This window comes from Triticum aestivum, chromosome 5B (assembly GCF_018294505.1).
Source record: "Triticum aestivum cultivar Chinese Spring chromosome 5B, IWGSC CS RefSeq v2.1, whole genome shotgun sequence".
NCBI classification, from domain to species: Eukaryota; Viridiplantae; Streptophyta; class Magnoliopsida; order Poales; family Poaceae; genus Triticum; species Triticum aestivum.
The window spans coordinates 573,039,314-573,048,449 of NC_057807.1; positions in this window are offsets into that span (position 1 = coordinate 573,039,314).

Here is a 9,136-nt window from a genome sequence, read left to right on the forward strand (position 1 = left end):
TATATATGGGCGCATAAGACGAATGTCTTTTTATCGTACACTTCTTTCCCTATACAAATCACTTCACACCACTTGCGTTCCTTTCCTCGTCACAGGCAAAGTCTAGCATCAACATGGCAATGGGTACGCGCAACTTGCGAACCCGGCAGGTAAAAATCCTATCAGGATAAGGGTTTGGAAAAAAAAATACACATTGGTTTATAAATGAAAAAATATTGTGCCCATCGGTTAAGCCGGATATGGCATAGGGAGGCAATAGCCACCCCGCGCGCCCGCATACCAATTGTAACATCCTGAATTTTGACGTTTTTCTTTCTTTTTTGCATTTTAGTTTTTGTTTACTTTTTTTCCTGATTCTTTCTTGAATTACCTTTTTTGGACTTAGCACACTAAAAACACCTTGAAATTGGGCTATACCTTGAAATTGGGCTAGCGCCCAACCAAAATTGTGTTAATTTTTGGTGTAGCTCAAATGCAAAAACTCCAGAGAGGCTTGGGTGTATTTTTGGTGGTTTTAGGACCTAAACAGATCATGTGAATTGATTGAGAATTTTTACAAGAGTGGAAGAGGTGGTTACTTCACAGCTCAAGTCCTTAGAGAGCATTTGTTCCTTTCTAAAAAAGAATAAGCCTAAGAGAAAGCTTGAGAAGAAAATTTTGGAAGAGAGGTACGGTGCTAGCCACTCAACCCCTGGTCCAACTACAAGTTTACGCAGCAAGTACTTTTTGTCTTGCTCTCTAGTTGCTGAAAGGTGGTAAAGTTGGTCACCTTAGTAACTAACTACACCCACCAAAAAATTAGACCAAGACTTCACTCCCTCCTTTCTCTGTGCAGCACAAACACTTTCTATCCAGGAGCTTCTAGAAGGTACAGCTGACAGTTCAAACCACCTGGCCCCAGCTCCAGCCATACAGACGACCCATACACCCCTAGGTAATGGACAAGGCTGATCACACCTGTGGCCACCCGGGTCCCGGTATACCTCTCAAAATCAAGATCTTCTTGTGGCAAATGTTTCGCAACCGCTTACCAACCTCCGATAATGTGGCCAAACACAATGGGCCGGCGGACGGAACATGCACCACTTGCGGTTTAGGGGAAAACGCAAACCACGTGTTCTTTGGATGTGCGCTCGCTAGATTTGTGTGAAGTGCGGTTAGAGACGCTTTCAAACAAAATTGGAATCCACAATCTAGCCATGATTTACTTACTATCTTATCGGTGCAACGTGGGGTTAATGCCAGGATAGTTTGGCGATGCGTTGGGGCGTTGTTGTGGTCCCTTTGGTCGGTCCGGAACAAAATTACGATTGAGCACAAGTTCCCGGCCCACCCCGCTGATATCATCTGCAAATGTCACATCTTCCTTCAGGTATGGGCGCCATTGGGGAAGAAGCGTGACGAGGAACGCATGAAGGAGACTATGGAGCTGATCAAGACGACCATGGTGAAGGCTCGACAAGACGGGATGACTGCGTGACCATGAGATTCTTACTTTAAGCTATCTATCTTCTTGAGGCTCCGCTTTTGTGATCTAGACCTAATGCCTGTCCCTCCCTAGCTATATCTGGAGTCGACGGCTCGAAGACTGTTTTATTTGGTTTGTAAGACTTAAGTTTGTGTGGATGCTGCCTGGTGGCTTTATTAATTTAAAGCCGGACGCCTCTAGCGTCTATGTTCCAAAAAAAACCAGGGGTTCGCTTGCTAGAGAGCGCTCTGTGCAGCGCCCGGGCCTTGACCCCGCTGCCGAAGCCAGCAGCGCGTCCCCGGCTCCTTCGCCACACACAGCCCTCCGCCTCGCGCGCCTGAGCCCCTCAGGTACCAGCCAACGTCGCCTCGGCCATGTCCCCTCCTCCCCGACCATGGTCATGGCCACGTCCACTGTTCACACCAGAGGCGGAGCCAGGATTTTAGAAAGCCTAGGCCTAAAACCAAGTGACTAAAAATAACGTCAAATAGCACACATACCAATGCATGTTAGAAGTATGGCATAATTTCACATTAAAATGGAATATAAAGTCATTATTACCACAAGAGGAAATTCAATAAAAACAAATAGTTTAACAAAGTGCATCATTTGCAAACATCGGTACTCCCTCCGTCCAGGTGCATAGGGCATCTAAGAGAATTTAGGATTTTCAAATATATTAGTCATCCTTCATCTATTAGCACTAATAACTCGTCTGCCTACTCAATGCATGAAGCGTTTTCAACTGCTCATTTCTCTTCCTTTCATGTACAAAGTAATTAGGCGCCACTACCATTAACTTTTTCTTTGCATGCATGCATGCTGGACCTAAAGAATTGGGTGAAACAACTCGTTGGCCTATGCATGGTTAGTCCAACTATCACAACACTTAATGCTGGATTAACTAGAGGGAGAGAAAAACATGGTGAGCATCCAATCAACACATGCCTGGTTCACTGTGTCACTTCTTAGGTGCCCTATGCACCTGGACGGAGGGAGTACCAATTTTATGAAGACTTGCTTAATTTAAGGCCATCATTTCTTCACCATCAATAGTAGAAAGACGTGGAGCTACAAACATAAAATCCAGTATTTAAGTCATGACACTGTACATAAACTAAGTCAATTATTCATACAAAAAATTCAAAAGGGACATAATATATCATTATCGCAAACTGTACGAGGTAGTAGCCCCTTGCATTTCCTTATTTTTTTATAGTAGTATATAATCTTAATATCATTAAGGCTTGCAAATACATCAAGCTCAATATAGCATACCAAACGGTGACTCATACATTCATCATTCATCTTATTTTGCAACTCATTTTTTACAATGCTCATTGGTGTTGGTATTGTTGGATCCAGGCTGGTTGGATGTTGATTGAGAAAAAAAATTAATTGTATGTGTCCTCTTCATCATGGACTTCTAATTTCCTGTTGAGAATGAAATAAAATTGACTAATTAAGTAGTACTTCCTCCGTCCATATTTATTTATCATAGAAATGGACACATTCAGAGAGTATAATTTAGCATTACCAACTCAGTAAGTTTAGCTGATATGAAGGTACTAGGTAAAACAAATTAAGATGATACAAGCTACATACTTGTACGGCCGCTGGCTGGGTGTACGCGCACTGCAATTTAGCAGTAGTTGGAGGAGAGGTGGATGGTAAGGACGCCGGGCCGGCAGGACAGGTTGACGAATACAACGGGTCGGCGGCGGCGCATCGCCTGAGCGAGGCGAGGGTTTCTCTACTGTCGATTGTGTGAGGAAGCGTCCACTGGGCTGGGGCGCTGGGCGATTCATTTTCCGTTCTGGTTGGAGTTGCACGTGGAGGTAAAAGGCTTATTGTTGGGCTAATTGACTGATCTACTTGTAGCCTTGTACGTTTATGGGCTGAAGCCTCGGGCTGGGCTTTTGTCTATCTCAAATTCTGAATTTTTTGCTACTACTTGTATAGTTGCAAGTTGGGCCACGCCTGGGGCTACAACCCCAGTTGCCCCAGGCCCAATTTTGCCCCTGGTTCACACGTGCGCCTACCGCCATTGCGACACGCTCGGCCGACGCAGGGAGCTTGGCCACATCCCCCAGCCCCCCACGACTCGGCCAAGCCCTGGACAAGTCCAGTCGTAGGCCGGCGTAGTCTCTGCTCTCTACTAGCGAAAACCATGACAGCGTCATTGCTACTTGTGAGCTGCGTTGGGATTCTCCCGAAGAGGAGGGGAGATGCAGCACAGTAGAGATAAGTATTTTCCTCAGTTAAGAAACAAGGTTATCAATCTAGTAGGAGAATCGCACGAAGCCCTAGTGAACAACACCTACACACACAAAAGCAAATACTTGCACCCAACGCAAACAAGAGGGTTGTCAATCCCCTTGGTGGTTACTTGCAAGGATTAAATCTTGTAGTGGTAGATAGATAATTGTAAACACAAAGTAGAAATAAAATTCAGAGGATTATTTCTGTGTTCATATATGATAAAATAGACCCACGGGCCATAATTTTCACTAGAGGCTTTTATCTCGAGCATAGCATATGGTGGGTGCTGGAGATATAACTATTGGGTATGACCCACCCAGGAGGGACCGGGTCATGCCACTGGCGGTTCATAATGAAGAGGCCCAAGAAGATGTTGAAGATGGCGATTCATGAAGCAATCTTACTAAAGGCCCAAGACCCAGAGGAGACTTGAGGCCCACGGGCGTAAACCGCCATATGTTTAACTTGTACGTTAAGGAAAGTGTAGTTCTGTCACCGACTCGGACACGTTGTGTATGAGCCGGCCGGGACTCTGTGAGCCGCCGGGCATCAGCCTGTGTATATAAAGGGGTGACCCGGCGGCGGGTTAAGGCAAGAACCAACAAGTCGAGAACTAGGTCAAGCGTATTCGCTCCTTGGTAATCGAAAACCAAGCGATACAACCTAAAGCGGGAGTAGGCCTTTACCTCATTGCGAGGGGCCGAACCTGGGTAAACTCTCTGTGTCCCTTGTCCCGTTTTAACCCCTTCAAGCTAACCTCGTAGCGATGGCTCCACACCTAAGTCCTCATGCTAGGGCATCTGCCATGACAATTCCATCACAATTGGCGCCCACCGTGGGGCCAGCGCACAGTGGTTTCGAGCTCTTGAAGGGCAGCTTCGCAGGGCTCAAGGGATATTGTCGGTGTCAAAACCGGCGGATCTCGGGTAGGGGGTCCTGAACTGTGCGTCTAGGCGGATGGTAACAGGAGACGAGGGACACGATGTTTTTACCCAGGTTCGGGCCCTCTTGATGGAGGTAAAACCCTACGTTCTGCTTGATTAATATTGATGATGTGGGTTACAAGAGTAGATCTACCACGAGATCAAGGAGGCTAAACCCTAGAAGCTAGCCTATGGTATGATTGTTGTTCGTCCTATGGACTAAAGCCATCCGGTTTATATAGACACCGGAGAGGGCTAGGGTTACACAGAGTCGGTTACAATGGTAGGAGATCTACATATCCGTATCGCCAAGCTTGCCTTCCACGCCAAGGAAAGTCCCATCCGGACACGGGACGAAGTCTTCAATCTTGTATCTTCATAGTCTTGGAGTCCGCCGATGATGGTAGTTCGGCTATCCGGACACCCCCTAGTCCGGGACTCCCTCAGTAGCCCCTGAACCAGGCTTCAATGACGACGAGTCCGGCGCGCATATTGTCTTCGGCATTGCAAGGCGGGTTCCTCCTCCGAATAATTTATAGAAGATTGTGAACACCAGGATAGTGTCCGGCTCTACAAAATAATTTCCACATACCATCGTAGAGAGAATAATATTCACACAAGTTCAATCTGCTGACATATTCCGTGGCATGACGTCACACCACAACCAAGACTTTATTTGAAACGTTTTTATTGTACCACTTCAGCGTGTTTAGCGAAGCGGTTTCCTTGGCACGTCCTGTTGAAGCAGAGATCGTGTTCCCCTTATTCCGGGATTCCCATCAATACGGACGTGGGTAACCCAACCGCGCCCGTTGCCACGCCCCCTCCATCGAAGGCGGGTTCCAAACGGTCACGGGGACGGCTCTTGGTATTCTTCCTCTTTATAATGAGACCAAGGCCCGTTCTTTTTATTCAATCCTCTATTGAATCCGCCCCTCTCCCTGAGTTCCAACACCCAGGGCTCCGAATTCAGGTACCTTCGATCCTCGACAATGTCCGGTCCTGATCTACGAGGCCGGTGGATGCCCTCCTCCGTCACGGAGGAGGACGTGCTAAAGCTGAGAGATGCCAGGTATTTAACCTACGAGATTTCGCATAGGCTGCTTGCCCGAGGGCAAGCTATCCCAACTCCCGAGCCTGGCGAGATCATCGTGTTCATGTCTCACTTCCGTCGGGGTTTAGGCTTCCCGACGGATCCCTTCATGAGGGGGCGCATGTTTTACTATGGGCTGGAATTCCACGACCTGGCTCCGGAGTCCATCCTCCATATCTCATCATTCATTGTCGTTTGTGAAGCCTTCCTCCGCACTACCCCTCACTTCGGCTTATGGCTCAAAACCTTCAACGTGGAGCCGAAGATGATTGAGGGGCGTCAGGCAGAGTGCGGCGGGCGGTTATAAGCAAGAGGGCCGAAGCTCCATGGCCCAAGGGCTCTTTCCAAGAGGAGCTCGGCTTGTGGCAATAGGAGTGGTTTTATATCACCGCTCCCCGGGGCAGCAGGCAGAAGCCGCCGCCCGTCTTTCGCTCGGGCCCTCCACAGCAGCTGACGTCATGGGTCAACAAGGGGCGTGACTGGGGGCCGCCCAAAGACGTCCCCCTGTTGCAGGACCGGATTCGAGTCCTCCAAGAAAGGGAGATCAATCTGGTTGCAGTGGTGCAGGTCATGTTGATCCGGCGCCTACTGCCCTGCAAACGTCGCCCCCTCCGTCTGTGGGAATTTAATCTGGAGGGGCCGCGAGCTCTTCAACACTTCATGTGTTTGACTCCCATGGAGATGTATAAACTGTTCTTCGGATCGCAAGAGACGCATCCGGAATTGACCGAGGACGCTGGCCTAAGCTGCAATCGCCCGGATACTCAAGTAAGTAGCCCTGTGTCCGGACACACCATCCATTTATTTATCATGAGCTTGCCTTTTAACCAACTATCCCTGGACAGGAGTGGATAGCGCAAGCAAAACTGATACGGTGTTCGGCCCCCCTCCCTGAGACCACGCAGGATCCCGTGTTAATCAAAATGTTGGAGGTTGCACCTTCAAATGAGGGCGAAGGGGGGCACGGGGAAACTGTCACCTCTGCCAAGGAGGCGTTTAGTAAGGGAGGAATCGAGAGTCCCTCCTTCCAGGGGGAGAAGCGGAGCGCTTCCGAAGACCCGGAGGCCAAGGCCTCAAAGCGGGGAAAGAAATCTGTACCGGAAGGTCCTGCGCCAGAAAGCGCCCCGGCCGTACTGTCTCCTCGGAGGAATCAGCCCTCTAACGAGCCGTAAGTAAAAAGGGGGATTTTATAATTATTAGACACCCCTGCTTAATGTCTAAAGGTAACCGAAGTTTTTACCTTGTAGTTCGGATCTCAGCCCATCTCAGCACAGCTCATCTTCGGGAGACCTTCGTCCGAAGATGATGGAGAGCGAAACGCCTCCGTCTGCCGCCCCATCGCACGGGGCGGACGATCCTGAGGTGTCGTCGCGGAGGGTCTCCCCGAGTCCGGCGGGGCCGGAGAGTTCGGCACCCATTGGAGTACGGCCGGTGGAGTTGCAGGATTTGCTTAAGAGGGCGTCCATCTCAGAAGATCACCACACATTAATGGGTAATGTGATTGAGAGGATGTCGTCCACCGAAAGCAGGTTGTATGAGGCCGTCGGAAGTTTACTGATGGGATTTGAGGTACGCAAAAAATGACATACCTGTTGACAGTTTTGCACATGAAGTGCGCCCTGTATAGTAGCCCCTGAGACTTGGTATGCTGTCGAAAACGGCAGCGTGCCTAGGATCATAATCTCAGTTATTAACTGACGCCTTTCCTATGCAGGTGGCGGAACGTTCGATGGCCAGCCGGATGGATGGATTCGCCGAGCTGAAGAAGCAACTCGACGCTGCAGATGCGGATATCTCGCTGGTCAATAAACGACTTGATGAGTCACAAGGTATGTGATTGCGCCGCGGTCGCTTAGTAAGGGAGCTGATTCCCATTCCTTACAAGTTGTATGCTTGATGCAGATGGTGCTGCTGCTGTGGAAGACCTTCGAGCAGAACTTGCTCAGGCCAAGAATCAAGCCAAAAAAAGCGAGGCGGCTGCCTTGAAGGTAGCGGAAGAGCTAGAAGCCGAGAAGGCTGCTCACTGCCGAAGCTGGGAGGAGATGGCCGGAATGGCCATGAAATTAAAAGTTGCTACTGACCGCCTGGAGGTTCTTGAAGGAGAATGCCGAGCGGAGCAAGAGGACCTGAAGAAGGCCGATGCCGAAGCCAAGGATGCCCATAGTGTGATGTGTGCTATGAAGGAGGAACTGCGTCAAGTCGGAGACATTGTGGCTGGAAAGCCCTTTATGTTGCGTAGGAAGTTCACGGATCCGAAGTATGCTCAGCTGGGCCGATTGTACGGTGCGGAGGATCCTTATCTGGACATGGCGGCGAGTGCGGCTGACGCAGTCATGCACTTTCGAAGCCAGGAGGATCATGAAATGGAAGAGCTTTTCTGGTCTCAATTCCATAGTCCGGAGCGTCCACTTCCGTTGAGGGATCGGCTGGTTGAGTGGGCTGAGCTGAATAGATTGTCCGGACTGGCCATGACGGATGTGGTAACTCATCTGTGGCCGAAAAGGCCCCAGCCGAAGAGTTATTTTGGCTTGTTGCAGCAATTCCTTGGGGCAGTGCCGCATATTAAGGCGATGAAGCGGTCGGCATGCATAGAAGGTGCGCGGATGGCTCTCGCCTGTGGTAAAACATACTGGGCGGAGATGGATGCCACCGCTGTTGCATCCCAGGGTTCGGACAAAAGCCGATTCCCCACCGAGCATTACTTTGAGGAAGTCCTGCAGGGCGCTCATATAATAGAGTCACAGTGCTCGAAAGATGTTATGTTTCAATGACATGTATGATTTCTAAGATCATGTTTATAATGCAATGACTTTTTATACTTGTGTGTTCAAGTATTGAACTATCTCCTGTGCGACCGTATATGTATGTATAATCTGAAAGATGGCAGTCTTTGGCTTCAGCCCCCACGCACATGGTGCGGGGGTGTTTGCAAAAAAAATGCTTTTTCACACTTAATCCAACGTCTTGGTCCTTTTGAGGAGGTGATAGCATAGCAAACTAGGCAACTGGACTATAATGCTTTATCACTTTCACCTAGCCATAGGAGCTCGAATGTGGGGCTACTATTTAGCCCCTGATGGCACCACGCTTCTCCGAACTTGGGGTGCGTATGTGCCTGACCGGGAAGCGGTCCTTCGTCAAAGCGGAGGAATTCTAAACATTCCAATGGTCGATCGAGTGGTTGACCAGTCTCTCGCTATATCATGACAGTCAGTTTTCAGCTTTCTCTACTGAGGTGCTCTCCCGGCCGAACCGGGGCACAATCGCAGTAGTTCTCCTGGTGCCGCGTTAGCCGATGATACGGAACGTAAGGCAGCAAAACACAGGAGCCGGACAAACCCAACATTTGACCAAAGACATGATTCGGAGCTGATGCATATAAGGCCTAAC